This window comes from Lepidochelys olivacea, assembly GCF_965140295.1.
Source record: "Lepidochelys olivacea isolate rLepOli2 genome assembly, chromosome: 9".
In the NCBI taxonomy this organism is placed as follows: Eukaryota; Metazoa; Chordata; order Testudines; family Cheloniidae; genus Lepidochelys; species Lepidochelys olivacea.
In genome coordinates this window covers 9488932-9501339 of record NC_140419.1, presented here as the reverse complement: position 1 = coordinate 9501339, position 12408 = coordinate 9488932, and the positions used below count along the sequence as shown (strand labels likewise).

The window sequence follows — 12408 nt, the reverse complement described above, 5'->3', positions numbered from 1 at the left end:
ACATCCTCACAGATGCAGGAACTAATTTCCTGGCAGGAACTATGGAAAGCCTTTGGGAAGCTCATGGGGTAAATCACTTGGTTGCCACTCCTTACCACCATCAAACAAATGGCATGGTGGAGAAGTTTAATGGAACTTCGTACATGAGCACTCCAATGATTGGGACCTACTGTTGCAGCAGTTGCTCTTTGCCTACAGAGCTGTACCAGATCCCAGTTTAGGGTTTTCACCATTTGAACTTGTATATGGCCGTGAGGTTAAGGGGCCATTACAGTTGGTGAAGCAGCAATGGGAGGGATTTACATCTTCTCCGGGAACTAACAGTCTGGACTTTGTAACCAACCTACAAAACACCCTCCGAACCTCTCTAGCCCTTGCTAAAGAAAACCTACAGGATGCTCAAAAAGAGCAAAAAGTCTGGTGTGATAAACATGCCAGAGAGTGTTCCTTCAAAGTAGGGGACCAGGTCATGGTCTTAAAGACGCTCCAGGCCCATAAAATGGAAGCGTTGTGGGAAGGGCCATTCATGGTCCAGGAGCACCTGGGAGCTGTTAATTATCTCATAGCATTCCCCACCTCAAACCGAAAGCCTAAGGTGTACCATATTAATTCTCTAAAGCCAGAGAATTAAAGGTTTGTCAGTTTATAGCCCAGGGAGGAGATGACGCTGAGTGGCCTGAAGGTGTCTACAACGAAGGGAAAAGTGCTGGTGGCGTGGAAGAGGTGAACCTCTCCATGACCCTTGGGCATATGCAGCGACAGCAGATCAAGGAGCTGTGCACTAGCTATGCGCCGACGTTCTCAGCCACCCCAGGACTGACTGAACGGGCATACCACTCCATTGACACAGGTAATGCTCACCCAATTAAAGTCTAACCTTACCAGGTGTCTCCTCAAGCTAAAACTGCTGTAGAACAGGAGATCCAGGATATGTTACAGAGGGGTGTAATCCACCCCTCTGGCAGTGCATGGGCATCTCCAGTGGTTCTAGTTCCCAAACCAGATGGAGAAATACGTTTTTGCATGGACTACCGTAAGCTAAATGCTGTAACTCGCCCAGACAACTATCCAATCCCACGCACAGATGAACTATTAGAGAAACTGGGATGGGCCCAGTTCATCTCTACCTTGGACTTAACCAAGGGGTACTGGCAGGTGCCGCTAGATGAATCCGCCAAGGAAAGGTCAGCCTTCAGCACACATGTCGGGCTGTATGAATTTAATTTACGCCCTTTCGGGCTGCGGAATGCATCCGCCACCTTCCAAAGACTTGTAGATGGTCTCCTAGCGGGATTAGGAGAATATGCAGTTGCCTACCTTGACGATGTGGCCATATTTTCTTATTCCTGGGCAGAACACCTGGAACATCTACAAAAAGTCTTTGAGCGCATAAGGGAGGCAGGACTAACTGTTAAGGCTAAGAAGTGTCAAATAGGCCTCAACAGAGTGACTTACCTTGGACACCAGGTGGGTCAAGGAACTATCAACCCCCTACGGGCCAAAGTGGATGCTATCCAAAAGTGGCCTGTCCCAAGGTCAGAGAAACAGGTTCAATCCTTCTTAGGCTTGGCCCGTTATTAAGGCGATTTGTACCACAATACAGCCAAATCGCCGCCCCACTGACAGACCTAACCAAAAAGAAACAGCCAAATGCCATTCAGTGGACCGAAGAGTGTCAGAAGGCCTTTAACCCGCTTAAAGCGACACTCATGTCTGACCCTGTACTAAGGGCCCCAGACTTTGACAAACCTTCCTAGTAACCACTGATGCGTCCGAGCGTGGTGTGGGAGCAGTTTTAATGCAGGAAGGACCGGATCAAGAATTCCACCCTGTAGCGTTTCTGTCATAAATATAAAGGGAAGGGTAAACCCCTTTAAAATCCCTCCTGGCCAGAGGAAAACTCCTCTCACCTGTAAAGGGTTAAGAAGCTAAAGGTAACCTTGCTGGCACCTGACCAAAATGACCAATGAGGAGACAAGATACTTTCAAAAGCTGGGAGGAGAGAGAGAAACAAAGGGTCTGTGTGTCTGTCTATATGCTGTTTTTGTCGGGGATAGACCAGGAATGGAGTCTTAGAACTTTTAGTAAGTAATCTAGCTAGGTATGTGTTAGATTATGATTTCTTTAAATGGCTGAGAAAAGAATTGTGCTGAATAGAATAACTATTTCTGTCTGTGTATCTTTTTTGTAACTTAAGGTTTTGCCTAGAGGGATTCTCTATGTTTTGAATCTAATTACCCTGTAAGGTATCTACCATCCTGATTTTACAGAGGGGATTTCTTTACTTCTATTTACTCCTATTTCTATTAAAAGTCTTCTTGTAAGAAAACTGAATACTTTTTCATTGTTCTCAGATCCAAGGGTTTGGGTCTGTGGTCACCTATGCGAATTGGTGAGGCTTTTTATCCAACATTTCCCAGGAAAGGGGGTGTACAAGTGTTGGGAGGATTGTTCATTGTTCTTAAGATCCAAGGGTCTGGGTCTGTAGTCACCTAGGCAAATTGGTGAGGCCTTTTACCAAACCTTGTCCAGGAAGTGGGGTACAAGGTTTTGGGAAGTATTTTGGGGGGAAAGATGTTTCCAAACAGCTCTTCCCCAGTAACCAGTAATTGTTTGGTGGTGGTAGCGGCCAATCCAAGGACAAAGGGTGGAATATTCTGTACCTTGGGGAAGTTTTTGACCTAAGCTGGTAAAGATAAGCTTAGGAGGTTTTCATGCAGGTCCCCACATCTGTATCCTAGTGTTCAGAGTGGGGAAGGAACCATGGCAGTTTCTCAGCAAGAAGCTGTCTGAGAGGGAAAGCAACTGGTCAGTCAGTGAAAAACAATGTTACGCCATTGTCTACACTCTGGAAAAGCTACGCCCATATGTTTGGGGACAGCATTTCCACCTGCAAACCGACCATGCTGCGCTACAGTGGCTTCATACCGCCACGGGAAATAACACAAAACTTATTCAGTGGAGTTTAGCTCTCCAAGATTTTGATTTCAACATCCAACACATCTCAGGAGCTTCTAACAAAGTGGCTGATGCACTCTCCCATGAAAGTTTCCCAGAATCAACTGGTTAAAATCATCCTTGAGATGTGAAAAATATTGTTAGTCTTTATATACTTGGTAGTATATTTAGAGGTGCATGTGTCTTATTAACTCTGTTTTTTCCAAGAGCTCCAGGAAGAAATCCCAGCCAGCGTTTCACCCTATCTGTGATTTGGGGGGCGTGTCATAAATATAAAGGGAAGGGTAAACACCTTTAAAATCCCTCCTGGCCAGAGGAAAAACCCTTTCACCTGTAAAGGGTTAAGAAGCTAGGATAACCTCACTGGCACCTGACCACAATGACCAATGAGGAGACAAGCCATGTACATTGGTCATACTGGACAGTCTCTACGTAAAAGAATAAATGGACACAAATCAGTCGTCAAGAATTATAACATTCAAAAACCAGTCGGAGAACACTTCAATCTATCTGGTCACTTGATTACAGACCTAAAAGTGGCAATTCTTCAACAAAAAAACTTCAAAAACAGACTCCAAGGAGAGACTGCTGAATTGGAATTAATTTGCAAACTGGATACAATTAACTTAGGCTTGAATAGAGACTGGGAGTGGATGGGTCATTACACAAAGTAAAACTATTTCCCCATGTTTATTCCTACCCCACCCCCCACTGTTCCTCAGACGTTCTTGTCAACTGCTGGAAATGGCCCACCTTGATTATCACTACAAAAGGCTTTCTTCCCTCCCTCCCCCCCACTCCCTGCGGGTAATAGCTCATCTTAAGTGATCACTCTCCTTACAGTGTGTATGGTAACACCCATTGTTCCATGTTCTCTGTGTATATAAATCTCCCCACTGTATTTTCCACTGAATGCATCCGATGAAGGGAGCTGTAGCTCACAAAAGCTTATGCTCAAACAAATTTGTTAGTCTCTAAGGTGCCACAAGTCCTCCATATCTAGCTAGATTACTTACTAAGTTCTAAGACTCCATTCCTTTCCTGTTCCCGGCAAAAGCTTCACACAGACAGAGAGAGACCTTTGTTTCTCCCCCCTCTAGCTTTGAAAGTATCTTGTCTCCACATTAGTCATTTTGGTCAGATGCCAGTGAGGTTATCCTAGCTTCTTCACCCTTTACAGGTGAAAGGGTTTTTCCTCTGGCCAGGAGGGATTTTAAAGGTGTTTACCCTTCCCTTTATATTTATGACAGGCCCATTAAAAAAAAAAGGCTATACACAGAAGTGATTAATGTTGATGACTTCATACAAAGGCCCTGAGGGAAGCTGCATGCCATATACCTGACTTGTCATTGAGAGTGTAAAAAGCGAACGATGTAAAGAGTGAGCTTTCTGAACTGCCTTTGACAGCACTTTGTGTATAGTCAGTTTCATTTTCCCTTGCATCATTTACTTATGCAGTTTATCCCCTTGCTGAAAATAATAAACATAAACAGGGGAATAGAAAACTCTTTATAAATGTTTTAAAAGAAATTAACAAAAAAAAATCAGCACATAAACTACAAAGGTTGCTCTGTCAGGAACTGAAATTTTTAAAAATGAGTCATTTTTAAAATATTCCAGTTGACCATGTCCCTTTCAATTTTTTAAAAGGAATCGAACCTGTAGACTAACCTAGTTTACCATTAGATGTTGGCATAGGTTCCAACAAGGGAGAACATGCTTAAAAAAAAAATCTCTGGAGTCCTTTATCATTAAAAAAGGGGAAATTCGAGGGAATATAGAGGATCAGAGAGACAAATATGAAAATTTAAGCCACACCAGCTCTAACCATTTCAAATTGGGAACTAAACTAAACTAAACATTAGTTTTGGGAAGTTGTTGCTTCATAATTGAGTCAGCAAGTTTGTCAAAATAGGTCAGTGAATTAGTTATGTGCCTTTTGTACAATGACATCAAAAACACTCTATTTTTTTTCATTTCAGTGTTGTCATATTGAGTACTTCCAGACCACTCCTCTGACCAACTCAGTTCCCCTGTCATAAATATCATATATGAACTGCAAAATACTACAGTAATGCAACGTTACAGTAATACAGTTGGACTAAGTCCAGAAATACACATATTTAGGTTTCTACATTAACTTGGTCACATTGCACACTTATAGTGCCAGAGCTTCAGGCCTATTAAATTACTTTGCCACCCTCATGGTGAAAAACCAATCTTAACAGGAGCTTTGCGAGCCAGTGGAGGATTTCCCCCTTTGTTAGGGATGTAGGACTGCTGCAGTGACTTTTACATTCTTCCCTCCCAGCCCTGGGTGTAGGGAGCCTTATTATGCAATGTTGTAGATGGGATTACAAGTAGCAATTAGAAATGAGTCACACTGTTTTCACAGTTGAAAATTCCAGCTTACTGTTTTAATTTATTCTCAGTTTACCTATTTAAATGGAAGCTGAAAATAGGACAAATTGGTGTCCCTGGCGAAACTACTGATCAGAAACTTTTCAGAAATCTATCACCAAGCAGTACCACTTTCTACAATGAAAGGAAACAGAAGAGGTGATAGACCAAACCTATGAATCTGCCCATTAAGGAAGAGAAATGAAAACTGAAAGAAAGACTTTTTAAAAATCTTAGATAACCAAACCTATGAACTCTGACAGAAATCACAAAAAGTAAATTGGTGGGGGTAGAGGGATAGGAAAAGGGTATTTTAAATTATTTATAGATTTTTCTCTATTACTGTTATTTAAACATCACTTAGATAGCATGGTAAAATTACACAGCACTTTATAAACAAGGTCCCTGGCAGAGAGAGTTAGCCATTACAAAGAATCACATTTTGTATTGCTACAGGATCAGACAGAAGAAAAAAGTGTCTGGGAAGGAGAATACAAAGCCCTAGTAATATTAAGAAACACAGCAGAAGGAAAAAAAAAAACAAGTGAAAGGTCCTTTAAGCCTTTAAAGATTTCCCCGAATAAAATCCACCAAAGGAAAGCAACATAATTTAGCAGGCTGGAAAAGGAAATCTCACCCTGGTTCTGCCCCTACCTTGCTGTGTATCCTTGGCATGACAATTAACATTCCTAGTTGGCTCCATTTCCCTATTTGTAACATGAAGATATCACTTACTTCACAGACCTGTTGTTGAGATTGTAAAGGTATATGAGCACTAAGGATCATTATGATCAGAATGAAAATCTCTTATTAAGTTGCTGATGCTGTCAGGTGTTATTCACATTCAGTCAGGTATTATTCACATCATAGTCATGTGAAAGAAATAAAGGTAGGCTAATAAGCCTGTGCTCTTATATCTTGGCATTTAATAACACATCTCCAATTGCCACATCTATTTCCTTTTCAGAAGCACCTGGCACAGTTTTATAGAGACAGTTTAACTTCATCCCGATGAGTTATTTCCCCTATGTATTTTTCCTTTGTGAGAAAATTTGGGTCAGATCTTGTAGTGCCTTTTTTAAAAACAAAAACCAGTCTTATGGCTTTATTAAAAAAAATCACATCTGAAACATTTACATATATTTTTCTTTCTTTAAACCAATTAATCCAAATCAATCATTTTCTGAGATTGATTTAACTTTGATCTACAAGAATTAAAAGCAATACCCTCAGGTCAATTTAAATTCAGTTTTTTGTAAAAACCAGAGGGTCAATTTCAAAAGTGCTTGGCACCGACTGTTAGCAGCAGCTGGCGCCTTTGAAAATGATGCCCAGGAAAGATCAACAGAAATATTTCCATGGGTTTTTAAAAATCAGTTTTAAAACAGTTTTTCTAAACACTCCTCTCCCTCTGAATTTGCAACCCAAACATTGCAGCACCATGCTGGTGCACAAAAGCCAGAATAAGTTAAACTGGTTTCCTTGTCTAATAAGAGGAATGCAATAAACCAGCCCCACCAACAACAAGTTAAGGAATCTGATTGTCAAAGTCTTACCATGTAAATGATCTAATGTATGGTCACTTACACAAGGAAAGCCAATTTTCCCATATGTTTTTAACCTTGAAAGGGAGCATTTTATCTTTTAGAGTTCTTTCCTGCTTGCCAAAATTGCTAAAAAACATAAGGGCAGGGGCACAGGAATAATTGTGATAGTGGGGGGTGCTGAAAGCCATTTAACCAAACTATATATAATCGAAACCACTTCAAGCCAGGGTGTGTAGCAGCACCCCTGGTCCCAGCACCTATGTAAGGGGTGAAACAGCTTTACTCCCTCTCCTGAAAAGTACTTTAGGAAAGCACCTGGAGTACCAAGCAGGAGAATCCCAGCATTGCAAACACTGAGGGGTCTGTGAGAAGAGCAAAGGGATTTGTGTAACGCCACAGGAACCACAGCTCCATGCTACGACTGCGATATTTTGGAAGAAAGAGATACTGTCATCTAAATTCTTGCGGCTTGCTTTCTGGAGCAAGCTGATTGGCTAATGACCTCACTGATCGTATATGCTGGATCTCTGTGCGAAGCGAACGAGCCAGACTGGCTGTGGATGGTTAAGAGGGCAGGGAGCCTAGGATTTTTGCTGTTCGGTTTTCTTTCTATTTGATCGGGAAAGGAGAGGGGGGGAAAAGCTAATATCCAGCTTTGCTGATTGAAAGTAGCTGACTCCGTGTCGGGTAAGTGTCCTTCTCTCTATGAAGTTTGCTTGGTTTATGAAAGTGATCTTATTTTTAAAGTCTACGTAGAAAACATTCCGCCTTTGTTTAAAGCGATCACTGTTTGTTTTAAAACTCTGGTTTTCATTGAAAACCAATATCTGAAACTAACTTGAACGCACACTTTAAACTTTTACTTTTTTGGCGTTTTCATGTTCTGAGTCAAACCGTTTTACAACTCGCTTGTTCCAAGTGTTTCCTTTTAAAACTCCTCTTGTTCTTAACTTCGCAGAGAATATCTGAGTTAAAAAAAGGGTGCTCTCTCCACATTTTAAACTACTTCTTGCAGCACGTTCTGCTCGAATGACTGGGTTCAGTTTGGAGTGAATCTATTCGAACTTTATTTGGTATGGACTTTATTTGCTAAAGGAGAGATGTAATATACTAGAAGATAGCTACTCAGACCGGGCTGTTGCTCTTCATTGGTGATCATCTACACACCCTTCTAAAACAAACAAACAATTTTTCTATGGCCCTCTTGTGGATCTCCCCGCCCCGCCCCTTCCATGGAGGGAAAACTTGCAGCTCGACAGAGAAACAAGCCATTCAAAGTGGCGGTGGAGTATGAAAATCCCTTGTTTCCTTCCTCCTGAATCCTTCTCAGCCTCCTAGCTCTTCTGATTATTTCTGCTGTTAAAAACTTCAGCGGCTGTTCCTACGTCTACCCAGTAAAACAAGCAAATCCGGCTCGGAGAGTTTCTTTGCTGCTAGGTAGATTGCAAAATACAACCTCCCATCTGAGCACGGCTGAAATCCTCCTAGTAAACAGGCAACAGTTTCTCTCGGAGAGAGACTCTCCTACCCAGAGACTGTTGTATTCCTTGAATCTTTAGAAACCTGTGTCTTTTTCCCGCTTGGAGGGGTGGCCAAAGGAATCCTGCCTCTCAACTTTAGATCGAAGTAAAGCATTAAAGCGGCACTGCAATAAGGCTAAGGAAACTTTTTGTCCTTGCACGTGAACAGACACCTGATTTTGCAGCCTGAATACAGGTTTCCATTGTGTGTTGTGGATATATCTGTCCCCTAGCCGAGAGGGAGGGCTTTCCCACAGTAACTTCCTTTGTTCCTTCAGGAAAAAAGGAACTGTGCCCCTGGCTGGCCACGTGGTTGCAATGTGCTCTCTACCGATGCCGAGCGCGCACCCGGAGCTAGCTCGGCAGCCTTGGTCACCACATCCAATACTAACTTGATTGCAAAGTGTGCTCATCTTCCCAGGGATGAAACCGATGTGGTTCCTACAGAAGCTACTGTAAAAGCCTGTAGAACTTAAAGGAGTGATATATTTTTCTAGAGGGGTTTTCCTACCACCCCATATAATTCCAGAGCAGGGATACTGTTGAAAATTTTTTCAGACTTTCCCTCTAGAGTGGAGCAGACAAGGCTGAATGAAACTCAGCAGCAGCTCCCGCCAGAGTTGCGAGGACTGGGATTTTACGTGGAAATAGGTGGTGCCCCTTCATACGACCTCTAGATCTTGTTCACAACCTCTGGACAAGGCTTGGAGTTCGTGGCTTCAGATTAGGGGTGGGGGAATTTGTGTGTCACGTTTTGGGGGATATGGATCAGAAAGTGTGGTGGGGCAGCACAGACTTCTGCTAGCCTTGAATTCTTGCAGCCCTCTTTGGTCTGGGCCAATAGAAAATGGTGGGAGTTGTGGAGCATCTTTCTTAAATCCTAATCTGCAATGGGTCTTTGTGGGTTGGAATTTGCAGGAAGGCTGCTTACAATTCCTTGGGGACTTGAACCAGTCAATGTTGTTTCATACAGCTTCCCCCCCTGCTCCGTGAAATCCTGACTGAAATGGCTGACTGGCGCCCAGTGCGAGCAGGGCCCCTGTGAAAGAAAGGGGTGTCCTAAGAAGCTGTGGAGGCTTTGCTTTCTTCTTGGGACTTGAAAGGAGTGCAGGCAGACTGTGGGACCTAAGAGTTTTTGGAGAGTCTAACCTCTAACTTCTATCCCCCTGGGATGGCCAAGAGTTAGGTTTCCTTGTAATCCTATGGCTAGTGGGCGAGGAAACTAGTCAATTTTAAACCCCCTAGGCCTGATTCTCTAAGGCGTTGCATTTCATGGAGTTAATTTACACTTGTGCAAAGTGGCTGTAAAAAAGCTACTATTTTGAGTTAGCCACACACAGCAGTGGAGGATTGGGACCAGTGAGCTTTCTGCCCCTAATGGGCTTTTCCCATGTACAAGAACATGTTAGTTTTGTGACTACAGTACCATTTATGTCAGTTGATGCAGTCCCTCCTAGCAGCAGTGTGTATAAGTGCCCAAATCCATTGCAATTGCTTGAGGGGGAGGGAGTTTCTTCTGACCTATCATCTCTAATGTTTTGTATTTTTTTCCCCATCCTCACCAATCTTTTTTTTCTCATTGCAGTTGGAAAGGGTCATCCTAGAAAATGAAGGAGCAAACTTCTAAAATTCAAAATTATTTGCTCCTGTGAGGTTTTTTTTAATATGCATAGAAATGCTAGCCCATACATAGAAAAGGAGTACTTGTGGCACCTTAGAGACTAACCAATACATGAGGGAACAAAAGGCAGCTAAAACTTCACTGATGTGACAAACCAGATGGATAGCATGGTTTCACAGTGAGCACAGAAAAACCTCAAAGTTCATGACTGGTGTCTGTCTGGAGACAAGTTTTCTGCCAGGTTGGACTGATTTCAGTGTGAAGTTTGGAGGTGTTTCTGCTATTAAAAAAAAATGTTAGTTACAAAGGCACTGTTGAAGACAACTAAAGTGAACAAAAATAAATAAATAAAACTCTGCACCCATAACTTTCAGTGGTTGTACCTACTGCTTAGTAAGGTAGAAAATCTAATTTTGAGCCTCTTTTAGTGGAACAGAGATGTGACTTAACTGTGCTGTCTTAAATTACTGTAGAAATGTTTGTTAGAAGCAAGATGTTTGGTGCCAAATGCTGGCCACTGTGGTAGTCAGGTCACACTATCTGAACCTGGCCAAACTGGACTAATGACTATGGGGGAAAAAAATCAGAACATTAATTACCCGAAGGCAGGGGAGGAGTATGTGGAAATTCCTGAATTTTAGTGTCTGAAATACTGTAAACAGTGGGCTACTGCATCTATTGTTTTGTTTCTACAGCAACCAAAGCATGTAAAGTTCTTTACATATGAAAACAAGTGAGATCCATGCCCTAAAGAACTTGCAATCTAAATACTGATCCTAACTGAGAGCTTCATCTGGCACCTGTCAAAAACATAGAGTTTGATAACATTGAGCTTTTTCTTAAAATTTCTCACTGTTGCATTGTCCCTGGGGTGGCCAAAACTACTACTTCCATCGATGGTAATGCAGGTGGAACTAATGCACTTGAGCTGCAAAGAAAAGGTAAGTGTAGCAAGGCTTTGGTATCCCTGAGGCCTTGTGTACACTGCCACTTTGCAGCCCTGCAACTTTCTCCCTCACTGGGTGTGGAAAAATACCCGCTCCCCCTCGAGTGCGGCAAGTTTCAGCTCTGTAAAGTGGCAGCGTAGACCATGCCCCAGTGCTGGGAGCCGCTCCCCTTGTGGGGGTGGATTTTGTTTTTCAGTGCTGGGAGAGCTCTCTCCTAGTGCTGATACCGCGACTACATGGCCGTGGTAGCGATTTAACGTTACTAGCGAAAACATACCCAGAGTATCTTACTATCTACTTACATGGCCTACATAATTGTAGTATCTCTCTAGTAGCTAGGAGTAATCCTGTGGATCACTCTTGAATGAGACCCCTCAAACTCAACTCTGTATTCAATGGGGAGTCAGTGCAGAAAATCTAGATTGGGTGTTGGAGATGTGTTCACTAAGCAAATGGGCTGCTGCATCTTGTACGATGTGTTTGGTTTTGCTCTGAGTTACTATAACAAAGTCTAGTGCTCACATGAGGACATAGATCACTGTGGCCACATCTGTGTCTGACAGGATGTGGGTGTAATTTTCTGGTTGCTGGCAGAAGGAAGTGAAAGTCAATGCCCAAATAGTGATGGAAGAATCCTAAAACAGCAGTTCCCAAACCTTGTCCTTGCATGACCTCATTTTCAGATGTATTGCTTCCTGCGATCCCATGCCACATGGAGGATGCTATTTTACTTTACAAAATGGCATCCTTTGCACAGCATGACCTTATGGTGCGTGCGAGGTCATGCTTACATGAAGATCACCATGGATAAAATGGCATCTTCCATACTCGGGATTGCCACAACCCCATCTGCTAAGGAAGTGACCCCATTTGGGGTTGCAACTCAGTGTCGGAACTGCCTTCCAAGAGCTGCAGATTGACCTAACAGGACACTTTCCTTCAAGTAGGGAATGTTCTAGAAAAGGCAGATTTTTGTGACGCATTTCCCTCTTACCAGCATCACCTCAGTCTTCCCATTGTATCTACATTTTTAGACCTATTGTGTGGCATAACATTAGTGTGTTGTGGCATCTAGTCCTTGGGGCACGTATACTAGTCCAGTCTGTCAACTTTCCCAGGTCAGGCTTGGTTGGCTACAAGGTCCTTCAAAAACTGACTTCTTTACAAAAACTTGGACAAAACATGATTGTTCTTGTGAAATTGCCAGGGATGCTAAAACATGCTCTGAAAACATTCTGGACTTGGAAGGTGGACCATGCATCCCTATCAGTCACCTTGTGCTCAGCAATAGCCCCCACGCCATCTTTAACACTAAGTCCTATTTTGCCAAGGCTGTGGTAGAGGGGGATGTCCCTTCACCAGTGGCATCTTTAACTTTCCCAGGGATGGCTGGGACATGGGCAGAAGAGATTTAG

At 42.7% G+C, this 12408-nt stretch overlaps 2 protein-coding genes across 4 annotated transcripts in view; one reads left to right on the top strand and one right to left on the bottom strand.

Annotated features, from left to right (window-relative positions):
- MCF2L2 (MCF.2 cell line derived transforming sequence-like 2) overlaps window positions 1–12408 on the bottom strand; it is a 319138-nt gene that overhangs the window by 94151 nt on the left and 212579 nt on the right. The gene's annotated exons all lie outside the window — the stretch shown is intronic.
- Window positions 7470–12408, top strand: part of B3GNT5 (UDP-GlcNAc:betaGal beta-1,3-N-acetylglucosaminyltransferase 5) — a 37261-nt gene continuing 32322 nt past the window's right edge. For both annotated transcript variants that reach the window (XM_084638979.1, XM_084638980.1), the window contains exon 1: window positions 7470–7592. The gene's annotated coding sequence lies outside the window, so the exon portion shown is untranslated. The remainder of the gene's footprint in view (window positions 7593–12408) is intronic.